We start from the raw sequence: 11,889 nt of genomic DNA, 5'->3' as shown, positions 1-11,889 counted from the left end.
TCCGGCATTGGGCATACTGGATGTCACTAAACCTTTTCTGTTGTTCTCACATGAGAGACAAGGACTGGCGCTGGGACTTTTGGCACAGAAGCTGGGACCATACAGAAGTCCAGTGGCTTATTTCTCCAAGCAGCTGGACGTGGTCAGCCAAGGATGGCCCTCCTGCCTGCGTGCAGTGGCAGCTGTGATCCTGAACAGAGAAGAAGCCCGCAAGTTTGCACTGGGCCAGCAGATAACTGTTTTTGTCTCTCACACAGTGTCAGCAGTGCTCACACAGAAAGGAAATCACTGGTTAACCCCATCTCGCTTTCTCAAACACCAAGCTGTCCTAGCAGAATCGGAGGATGTGAGTATCCAAGTAACCAACGTTTTAAACCCAGCAGCTTACCTCCAGGGCAAGGCTACTGAGGACCCCATACAGCATGACTGCATTGAAACCATGGAGGCAGTTTACTCCAGCCGCCCGGACCTAAAGGACTCTCCACTAGAAAATGCGGAAAACTGGTTCACTGATGGGAGCAGTTATGTCAAGAATGGTAAGCAGCTCGCTGGGTATGCAGTTACAACCACAGATGCTGTCATTGAGGCAAAACCGTTACCTGTGGGGACCAGCTCAAAAGGCCGAGATAATAGCCCTAACTCAAGCCATGGCATTGGCCGAAGGAAAACCTATCAACATTTGGACTGATTCAAGGTATGCTTTTGGGGTGGTACATGCTCACGGGGTTATCTGGAAAGAAAGAGGTTTATTAACCTCACAGAAGAAAGAAATCAAGCATGCTACTGAAATCATGCAGTTACTGGAAGCAGTGGTAAAACCTTCAAAAGTGTCTATAATGCATTGTAAGGGACACTCCCAGGGTAACACTATCCCTGAACTGGGAAATGCTATGGCAGACAAAACAGCAAAGGCAATGGCTGGCGGGGATCAAATTCAAGCTCTTGCTCTAATCCCTTCTAACATCCTTATGGGTGAAAAACCCCCACCATATGACACTGATGATTTAAATTGGATACAAGAAGGGAAGGGACAAATAGGATCTGATGGGTGGGCTAGAATAAAGGATCTCATTGTAATACCCAGAAAACTGCTAAAATTATTCATCCAAAGTGAACATTCTAAGACACATTGGGGAGTTGATGCTTTATATAACCATTTGAAGGACAAAGTGACAGCATCAAAATTAAAGGAAACAATTGAGGACATAACTTCCACTTGTGAAATCTGTCTTAAAAACAACCCTAACACCACTGTTAGGCTAAGCACAGGAACTATCACTAAAGGAGTTTTACCAGGGGATGTGTGGCAAATTGACTTTTCTGAACTACCTAGGAAGGGGGGATACAAGTACCTTCTAGTCCTCACAGACACTTTCTCAGGTTGGCCAGAAGCTTTCCCTTGTAGAACAAATAAAGCTAGAGAAGTTGTTAAAGCTTTAATATAAGAAATTATTCCACGATTTGGGGTACCCAGAGAAATTAATTCTGACAGAAGATCACACTTTGTAGCCCAGGTAGTGCAGGGAGTGAGTCATCTACTGGGCATACACTGGCAGTTACATACACCATACAGGCCTCAGGCAAGTAGACAAGTGGAAAAGATGAATCACTTAATAAAGCAACAATTAGCCAAAATTTGTCAAGAAACTAATTTATATTGGTATCAGGTTCTGCCCATGGCTTTGCTAAGAAGTAGGGTAAAACCACGGCTCAAAGAAAAATTAAGTCCGTTTGAAATTCTGTATGGAAAGCCCTATGGAACAAACGTGATTCACAATGACAGTGTGGCTCTGGGAGGGCAAAGCTACTTAATAGATTATGTAAAGCATTTAGGTCAAAAATTACAATCAATACGCACTACAGTTGTTAATTTTCAACCGCCACCACCTGATAAACCCTTTCATAATGTGAAACCAGGGGATTTGGTTTATGTTAAGTCTCTTTCAGGGGATCCACTCCAGGAGAAATGGGAAAGACCTTATCAGACACTGCTGACCACTCATACAGCAATTAAAGTACAAGGAAAACCAACCTGGATCCATTATACCAGGACCAAACCTGCGCCAAAGCCAGAGTGGGAGGCAAGAAGAACAGGACCTCTGCGCCTTCAACTACGAAAAATCAACACAACATGATTTGGACCATACTAGTAACATTGGTAATTGGAGCAGGTGCATGGGACCAGAATACATACCTTCGATTGCTCAAAGGTGTTGTTGAGAATTTTAATCTGATTGCTGGACATGTTCCCAGCTGCCTGAGAATTCTGCTAGAGGCTTTCCTTTGGTTGGGGCAACATTCCCTAATACAACAACAATCTATGCTGCACTTAGTACTAGCAGGCTTTCACATTATGTCAACATATCCCTAGATCAACTTCAGTGGAAATTAGAGTTTGAAGAGCCAATACTTGGGTCCTCACCAGTATCCTGTGTGCAGAGGTGCTGGGAAGAATCTGTACCTAAAATCTCAGGAGGGAATAAGACAGACTCCAAATGCGAGAACTTAACATTTATAGGCAGCTACCCCAACTGCTCAGAATTCTGGACGTATTGGGGGGGCTAACATGTGGAATAAGAATCAAACAAGACAAGGACCAAAGCCCAAGGGTTGGCCGGTGCCCACAGGGCGGGGTTGGTACTGGATATGTGGTCACAGCGCCTATAAAGTTTTACCCTTGGGGTGGCAAGGCCGCTGTGTCATAGGACCGGTATTTCCCCACATTACGGTTGTTTCTCAACTACAAGGCTTGCTCCGAACTTTTATACAGAAGACCAAAAGGACATCAAACCCTTTAATAGATAGGCCCACTAGATTTCACAGCTTTGCCAGATGGTTTATACCGGGACTCGGAGTAAGCGAACTAGAGAAAGCAATAGTGAACCGTTCTGCTACTGTAGAAACCATAATGAATGCCAGTGCAGATGCCATAAGAGCACAGCAAATCGAGATTAATAGCATCTCACAATTAGCCATACAGAATAGACTTGCATTAGATTTACTGTATGCCAAGGAAGGAGGAGTATGTACAGTTATAAATACAAGCTGTTGTAGTTATGTTGATTTAGACAAACGAATAGAAAGAGATTTACAGAAAATTCTGGAAGAAAACATGGACACTACATCAGATCACCTTGAATGACACTTCTTGGGGGTTTAAAGAGGTATGGGACAAACTTACATCATGGTTACCCAACTTATCCTGGCTTAAACAATTGGTTGTAATAGCTATTTCTGTTATTGCATTGTTACTTAGTGTTTGTATTAGTAGTTACTGTTGTATGATATTAAGTACTTGGAATCGCGATGCTTATGCTCAATGGCACAAGCATAAACTTAGAAATAAGATAGAGAAGGGTTCTTACTTTAAAGACATGCAAGATTTGTAAAGAATTACAAATAACCAAAGAAAAGGAGGGATTGAAGAAGGGGCAGTCAATAACTAACTCATGTAAGCACAAATTAACTATTGGGAGACAGCAAATGTTAGTTCAGACAGAAGATGTTAATTACAAAACCTAAGAAGCTGAATTCACCCTAATCTTGTCAAGATAGAGGGGACAAGGATTATCTCAGAGACTGCTGAATCATTCCTCAAAGGACTACGCATGCCCAGGGAGAAAGGTGAAAAGTGCACTGTGAGGATGACTACTGGCCTTCATCAGAAAGACCCCCGAGGAAGAAGAGGAGCCTTCCTCAGTGCGACCACCAGGACACACAGCACATGCGTGGCCCATATGCTAATGATATTAATGACTTCCGAGAAATAATTTGTATGACCACACCTGTCCCAAGGAATGTGATGAATATTCATAATTTAACCCATAATACTGTGTTGTAGGGAGCACCGGTGTGTGTGTTTGGAGGAGCGATCCCCACACACCCGGCGCGCTGAATAAAGCAAATACCCACTTCTCTGATTCTGTCTCTGAAGCGTCTCCTGGCCCGGTTGCGGCGCGATTCGCTGTCCCCTGAATCCAGGCAGACCAAGCTGCATTTGTCTGCTGCCAGTGTGAGGGGAAGAAAGAGCAAGAGTTCATTGGGGCTTGACCTGAAATGACGTTTTGGCACTTCTGCTTCTTCTCACATCTTTGGCAGCTGAGCAGCATTTCTGTCCCTGCCCCCTGCTGGCCCTTGGAATGCACACATGAGCCCATGTATCCCTTCTGGTGAACCCAAGTGGCCGCGTCAGTTTGAAAGGGCGGCTGTTGTTTCACTGTTGCATTTCTTGGCTTGTTACAGCCCCTCCTGCCTGTACTACAGCCTGTGCTTGAAGACACAGAACTATCATCCCGGAGGAAAGGCATCAAAAGCTTGACAAAGGCTGAAGGGAACACTCTGATTACCCCTTTTCCCAAGAGGTTTCTTTAGCTGAAGTTGCTAAACAGGACTAGACTTGATACCCCGGCATGGGTTTGTGGTTGTTTTATTTCTCAGGTCCTCAGTCCTGCGTGGGACTCGGTAACCAGGTGCTGCAGAGGCTCCAGCAAGGCATCAAAGACGCCTGTCCCGCACCCAAGGGTGGCGCAAGCTCTCCTCCAGCGCTGGCCGGTCTGCGGGGTGCTTGGACAAACACCAGCGGATCAGATGTTGGCACTCTGGGGAGAGAAGCCAGAAAGCGCCGGTCACTTGCAGAAGGCTCCTGCCCAGCTGCTCCCAGCACCTGCAGGGCCCGGGCTGTGCTGCGTGTGCTCAGAGCTGTGCCGGCCTCCTGGCTGACTCTGCCCTTTGCGGGACAGCAGCACGGCAGGACACGCGCCACCTCCTTCAGCCAAGCGGGCCACACCGACCCCGTGGTCACGGGCCTCCTCCTGAAGCCAGCCCTTGAGGGCAGATCAGCCTCCCGTGGAGCTGCGTGAGGGCCACGCTGGGCTGCGCGGTGCCATCTGCCAAAGCCTGCCTTCTTGAGGCCGGACACCAACCTGGAGAGACCTGCTGCCAGAAGAAGAGCTGCCCCGACACGATGTCACGGTCCTCCTGGAAGGGCATGTTCCCGCAGACCATGACGTACAGCAGCACGCCCAGGGACCAGATGGTCGCCGAATGGCCGTGGTAGCAGCCAAGGCAGATCCACTCGGGTGGGCTGTACATGTGTGTTCCTAGGGGAGACAGGCGGCACTGTCCAGGCGCAGGCTGCTGGCTTCCAGAGCCTGGTGCCAGCCTCCTGGCAGAAGCAGGGGCTGCACCAGTGGCCACAACTTCCCCCCGAGGCCACCCGGCATCCCCTAGCCAATTGGCCAAAGCCAGGAAACCATTCTGCAAGGCAAACAAGGCCAGTGGAGCAGCCCAAGCCCTTGTGGGCCTGCCAAGCCGAGCGGCCGGGGCCTGGCTTTGGCAGCCCTCCTCTGTCAGCAGGGCCGGCAGCCGGCTCCTGGGGCACAGCCTCTGCCCCGTGCCAAAGGGCAGCCGGCAGCCGCCTGAATGCCGCACCCCACAGCCCAGGAGGGAATGGGGCCGTGCAGTGCCTGGCACTGGGAGCAGGGCCCGGCCTGTGGGCTCACCGGCAAATCGCATGAAGGCCTGCTCCTGGAGGAAGGTGCCTCAACCGAAGTCGATGAGCTTCAGGTCGCCACTCTCCGGGTCCACGAGGAGGTTCTCCGGCTTGATGTCCCGGTGCAGGACGCCGCAGGCCGTGCAGTGCCACACAGCCTCCAGCACCTGGCAGAAAAGCCAGCGCACCATCTCCTCGCACAGGAACCCCTGCTCCAGCAGGAAGGCCACGAGATCCTGCGATGGCTCCAGACGCTCCATCACCAGCAGGAAGCTGTCAGGCAGCTCAAACCAGTCGAGCAGCTGGATGATGTTGTGGCAGCCAGAGCCCACCTTCTCCATGAGCACGATCTCCATGGGAACACGGGTGCCGTCGGGCTGTGAGGAGGAGACAGTGCCTCCAGCAGGCCTGATGCTGCCCTGTGGCTAAGCTGCCCCGTGCCTGGGATGCCCCAGTGCCCCCTTGGGCAGCCTCCCTGGTGCTTGGGCTTCCTCCAGCCCAGGGGATGCTTGGGGAGTGTCCCCCTGCCGGGCCCCACCACCGGTGTTTGGCATCCCCAGGCCCGCGATGCTCGCATGCTGAGACCACGCCCGCTCCTCCCGCCCTGCGCCGCCTCCCGCCCTCAGGGCCCCGGCCTTATCCCTGCCCGCCGCGCCCCGCTCTGTCATGGTGGCCCCGCTCACTCACCAGCTCGTACCACTGCAGGACGCTCTCCCGGGCCACACGTTTGATGGCCACCTGCAAGCCCACGAGAGACGGGGCTGAGCTCAAGCCCTGCCCCGCCCCGCCCCTGGCCCTCCTCCCGCGCCCCGCCGTCCCGGCCATTTACCGGGCTCCTGTCCGAGAGGCGGATGCCCGAGAAAACGGTGCCGAAGCCACTGCTGCCCAGCTGCGGGCCCAGCTGGTACAGCTCCTGCAGCTTCTTCTTTTGCCCTGCAACCGAGACCGAGCCATCAGCCTTGCGCCCAGGGCCCCCCCGGCCAAGTGCCCGCGAGTGAAGCGGGCCGAGCCACCGCGGGCCACGTTGCTCTGACCTGCTTCCTGCTGCGCGCCGGGCAGCGGTCACCACCTTGCAGCCGTCGGGCTGGCGAGTGGCAGAGCTGGGGCAGGGGAGTACGCAGAGGCGGCTGCAGGAGCCAGAGGGCAGCGGGGCAGGGCGGCACCGTCACTGTCCCCGGCGTCGTGGGCTGGACTCTGCTGTTGAGGACAGCCGGGGCTACAGCCCGAGGACTCGCACAGGGGGGTGCCAGGAGCAGCTTCAAACCAGAGAGGGGTTTTTTGAAGCCGTGGCCTCAGAAGCACTGGAAACAGCCAGGGACTCGGCTGCTCTCAAGGGCCCTGGCCTGGCCTGGGGATGCCCCTCAAGAGCCCCGAGGGAGCCTCAGACAGCTCCTCAGAAGATCTCACCTGCTACCAGAAAGGCCTTCCTGGTAGTCGGTGGCCATCTCGGAGCAGCTTCCTGGAGATGGACGAACCTCCTGGGTCTCTTGGAGGTCGTCTCCACCACCAGGCATGGGCTGTTGCCAGCTGGCACAGCTGGCACAGCATCCTGGGAGCTGTAGGTCAGCAACTGCTGGCTCCAGGATGGAGGCTGTCAGAGATAGCGGAGGCTCCCGGCAGGATGGAGGATCTCTGACAGCCTGAGCTTCTTGCCTGGATGGCACGTCTCTGATGGTGTGCCATCCTTGCAAGGGTTGAGGCTCTCCCAGGGATGGAGAATCTTGCTGGGAGCAGCCTCTTGAAGGGATGGAGGCTCCTGGAGGAGCTGGACGAGCCACAGCAGGGCAGGTGGCCTCGCATCAGCAGCTCCTCCAGTTCTTTCCACAACGCCTGCCACATCCCAGAGTAGAGCGGCACCCATGTCCCATTGCGAGCCCAGAGCAGCAGCATCTGTTCCTGCAGTTCCTGGGCCACTGCCACGCGGAGGCCACAGCTGCAGGAGCTGTCCAGGGAGCTCGTGGGAGCACGTGGCCGCTTGAGAGGGGTCGCCCAAGGCCTGGAGGACCTGGGAGCCACAGGGGCTCCTCGCTTCCTCCGTGAACCTCTGGGTTGGACCCCGGGGCGCTTGCACCTCTTCGGTGTCCATGTCTGCCACCTCCATGGTTGCCAGTGGCCAACGGCCCACCAGACAGCTCCCCGTTTCATGCCCTTCCAGGAGGACCGTGACATTGTGTCGGGGCAGCTCTCCTTCTGGCAGCAGGTCTCTCTAGGTTGGTGTCCGGCCTCAAGAAGGCAGGCTTTGGCAGATGGCACCGTGCAGCCCAGCGTGGCCCTCGCAGCTCCACGGGAGGCTGATCTGCCCTCAAGGGCTGGCCGCAGGAGGCGGCCCGTGACCACGGGGTCGGTGTGGCCCGCTTGGCTGAAGGAGGTGGCGCGTGTCCTGCCGTGCCGCTGTCCCGCAAAGGGCAGAGTCAGCTGGGAGGCCGGCACAGCTCTGAGCACACACAGCACGGCCCGGGCCCTGCAGGTGCTGGGAGCAGCTGGGCAGGAGCCTTCTGCAAGTGACCGGCGCTTTCTGGCTTCTCTCCCCAGAGTGCCAACATCGGATCCGCTGGTGTTTGTCCAAGCACCCCGCAGACCGGCCAGCGCTGGAGGAGAGCTTGCGCCACGTTTGGGTGCAGGGCAGGCGTCTTTGATGCCTTGCTGGAGCCTCTGCAGCACCCGGTTACCGAGTCCCACGCAGGACTGAGGACCCGAGAAATAAAACAACCACAAACCCATGCCGCGGTGTCAAGTCTGGTCCTGTTTAGCAACTTCAGCTAAAGAAACCTCTTGGGAAAAGGGGTAATCAGAGTGTTCCCTTCAGCCTTTGTCAAGCTTTTGATGCCTTTCCTCCAGGATGGCAGTTTTGTGTCTTCAAGCACAGGCTGTAGTACAGGCAGGAGGGGCTGTAACAAGCCAAGAAATGCAAGATTGAAACAACAGCCGCCCTTTCAAACTGACGCGGCCACATGGGTTCACCAGAAGGGATACATGGGCTCATGTGTGCATTCCAAGGGCCAGCAGGGGGCAGGGACAGAGATACTGTTCCTCTCCAATGTTGGGATAACAATCAGAAATGGCAAAATGTTATTTCAGGTTGAGCCCTGACAAAACTCTTCCTCTTTCTTCCCCTGAAATTGGAGGCAGGGCTGGGCCTTTGAGCAGCAGGGTCTGCAGGAGCCCACGGGAAATTCTGAGATGCTGGAGTTGCTCCCATGGTGCTGGGCTCATTGTAGCCCCTAAAATATCTTCCTCTGCCCTAAAAACAACTGATGGAGATGGAAAGTGCAGTAACCAGTCTAGCCACAGGAAAGCACCCAGGTGCCTTCCCTCGCCCTGTGGGCAGGTGCCAGCTACAAACCTGTGCCACCTTCTGTCTACTGCCCTGACCTACCAAAACAGGCTTTGGGAAAAAACCATGTTTTTTCATAAATGCACCTGCTCTTTCAATTTTCTTCCTTTTGATGAGGGCTGCTGACCCTCTTGTGCCTTGAATGGCTCTCCAAGCCTCTACCTGAAGGCCTGACCTGAGCCGTGATCCTTCCAGCCAGGACCCCACTATGAGGGGATGGCGAGAGCCCTGTGTGCCAGCCCTGGTCTGGAGGCTGAGCTGGGGGTGATAATTATCTCTTTTCTGATGACCTGTGAGTGATGACTTCCAATTCTCCAAGATCCATGGCACGTTTCCTCCAGGAGCAGGAGGTCCCCATGTCCTCCACAGCCCTGGGACACCTCATGCCCTGTCCTGCTCTGCCCAGGCCCAGAGCCATTGAGAGCTCGCAGTCTCCGGTCACCCCATGCCAGGGTTTCTCCTCAGACCAGAGGAGATGGCATCGCTCTGGGGGCTGCCAGGGTCCCACCTCACCTGGGAAGCTTGTGGGTGTTTGACACCTGTGGGTGTTTTCGCAGGTTATTCCCATTTCTTCGGGGGGGTGACCACTTGTCCCTTGTTATGAGTGGGAGGGGGCTGTCAAGGTTGGCTTTTGTATGGTTAAAAGTGGGCTAGTTGAATTGTTATGCAGTTTATTAAGGTTAATGAAGTTATTAATCAGTTCAAAATAGTTATTAAATGTAATGAGTTGGAGAGGGTATTATCTGTAATATGGTTATAAACCTCGTTATCACAAGGGGATGAGCCCAGGAACGTCATTGGGCAATTGATAATCCAGCAAGAAGACCCCTGGATGACATCGAGGTAACCAGCAAGCCAGTGAGGAGGCCCTAGAGACCAGCGAGCCAACCACGATACCTCCAGAAGGCGGGGCCAGGGGAGGGGTTTCTCTGAACTTTAGGGTATAAAATGTAACCTCCTCCGAAGGCTCTATGCGGAAAAGACTCCACTACTGGAATAAGTAGTAAAGTAGGTATGTTTATTCCAGCTCTGGGATGCATGGGGGATAGCTCCTCCAAAGTCATGTGTGCCGACAGCTGCATTCAGCTTGGTATATATTGGGTTACAAGTTCCATATTCATTAAGTTTCTCAATACGCGCATACATATTCATTACCTGGCACCGCCTAGCCTCACTTCGTATTACAATGAGCCCAAAAGTCATTTACATCTGCGTTGCTCTTGTGCAGTGTTGTCTGGTGGTCATGGGCAGGGGTCTCCGGGATGAAGTAAGAGTCCTCCTCAGATGAAGTAAAGAGTCTTCCTCATTCTGAACTTTTCACCTTGCTTCCCTGCACATGCTCTTTATGTCCTTAGCCCAAGTCCAAACTTCAAGGCTGGTTTAAGTTAGTTTTAGGTTCGAAAACAGGATCTTTGGTCAAGATTTCTTCCCTTTATCAATAGTCTTCTATCTTCTCATCCTTTGTTCTTTGTAGGCCACAATAAGTGTTAAGCAAGCTGTATGCATTGTTTTTAACAGTTTCTTAGCAAATCATTTAACCTCTGCTTCCCCCTCCTCCCCCTGATTCAGTTCCCCCTTTTCTATAGGATCCCAGAGTTCCAGCTGTTGAAGTAGTGGCGTCACTTTCCTCAGGAGCTGATGCTGACTGCGCCTTCTCGCTTCGGGGTCCTGTATGCGCCGCACAGCACCACTTGCTGGGCACCCCTCTGGTCAGTGCTGTGGCGATGACTGCTTGTGAAGGACATTCTGCAGCGTTGCAGTAAAAGCAGCTGTTTGCTCCGCATGGGTAGTGCGTACGAGCATCTCGTCTACTCCTACTCCCTGGGACAGCGTGGCAAGAATCGTCTTAGTTTGCTTATTAGCATTTTCAAATGCAAGGGTCCAGAACATTTGCTCTTGGAGCTCTTCAGAAAGCTCAGTTGCATCCTTCAGGGCTGCTGACAGACGGTCGATGAACTGACCAAATGGCTCCGACAGCCCCTGTCGGACCGCTGCAAACTGAGGTGGCTTCTTCTTTTCATGTACTGACAACAAGGCTTTGTGGGCAAGAGTCTGTGACAACTGATGAATAACTACGGGCATGGTCAGCTGTGTCACCGTCGCTCCATAAGCCCCGCTCCCAGTTAGCATGTCAGCTTGGAGGGCATACAGTGGGTCTTGTGTATCACCTTGGTGTTTGCTAGCTTCTTCTTGTGCTAGCCGCTTCCACGTTCGCTCCCAGAGCAGGAACTGTGAAGGGGTTAACAACAATTGTGCGATGCTGATGCAATCATTAGGACACAGGACATCTACTGTAAAGATAAACTGCAGGATGCTTTGTGCAGCTTCAGACCGCAAGCCATGCGTGGTTGACACTTTACCGTGTCGCAAATCTAGTCCCTCCTGATGGGAGAGAATTTGCTGAAAGTCCTTGCAAGGAGTTTCAAAGGTAAACTGAGACTTTTATTTTAGTTTCAGTGCTTCCAGATAGTTGTTTATTAAGTCTTATCAGAGGAACAGAGCCACTAGCGTGACCCAGGTACAGCATAGAAGGAGGAAAAGTAGGAGTGAGAGCAATTATCAAGATTTACACAGCCTTTTAAAGATATTTTAACCAATAGTTACTTAAAACATACATTATTTTCACTTTCCTACCAATTATTCAGAAACACGACTAGGAACTGCGGAATTTTCTATCCAATCATTCCAAACCACTTTTACTGCAGAATATGGAGTAGTAGAAGAAGGAAAAGAAGGTTTAGAGAACAACAACAATCCTCCATTTTTATATTTTTTACTCTTATCTATTTACTACAGAGAAGCCTAAAACCTCTAAATTTTCACCCTGTGACAATCTTACATAGTAATCTATCACCTAATTCACACCACTGTATTTTCTAGTTATTGTCTGACTGTTGGTAATTTTTTCCAAGGTTTGAAGCCAAAACAGTGTTGTTCAGGGGTGTAAAAACCCTTAAAAACAGGCAGAGAAATATTCTCGGCACTTTGGGTTCCTACACGTGGTGACTGCTTGGCTTGCTGCAAGAGCTCCAGTCATGGGCTTCCCACTTTGCAGTGTCCCCTT

General features: G+C 52.3%; 1 pseudogene; it reads right to left on the bottom strand.

Annotated features, from left to right (window-relative positions):
• Positions 1-4,494: 4,494 nt before the first annotated feature.
• LOC125319325 lies at positions 4,495-7,592 on the bottom strand (annotated as a pseudogene).
• Between the last annotated feature and the right edge of the window lie 4,297 nt (positions 7,593-11,889).

The sequence above is a fragment of the Corvus hawaiiensis genome, chromosome W (assembly GCF_020740725.1).
Source record: "Corvus hawaiiensis isolate bCorHaw1 chromosome W, bCorHaw1.pri.cur, whole genome shotgun sequence".
NCBI classification, from domain to species: domain Eukaryota; kingdom Metazoa; phylum Chordata; class Aves; order Passeriformes; family Corvidae; genus Corvus; species Corvus hawaiiensis.
The sequence above is the reverse complement of the archived record's forward strand: the minus strand, read 5'-3'. Positions and strand labels throughout refer to the sequence as shown.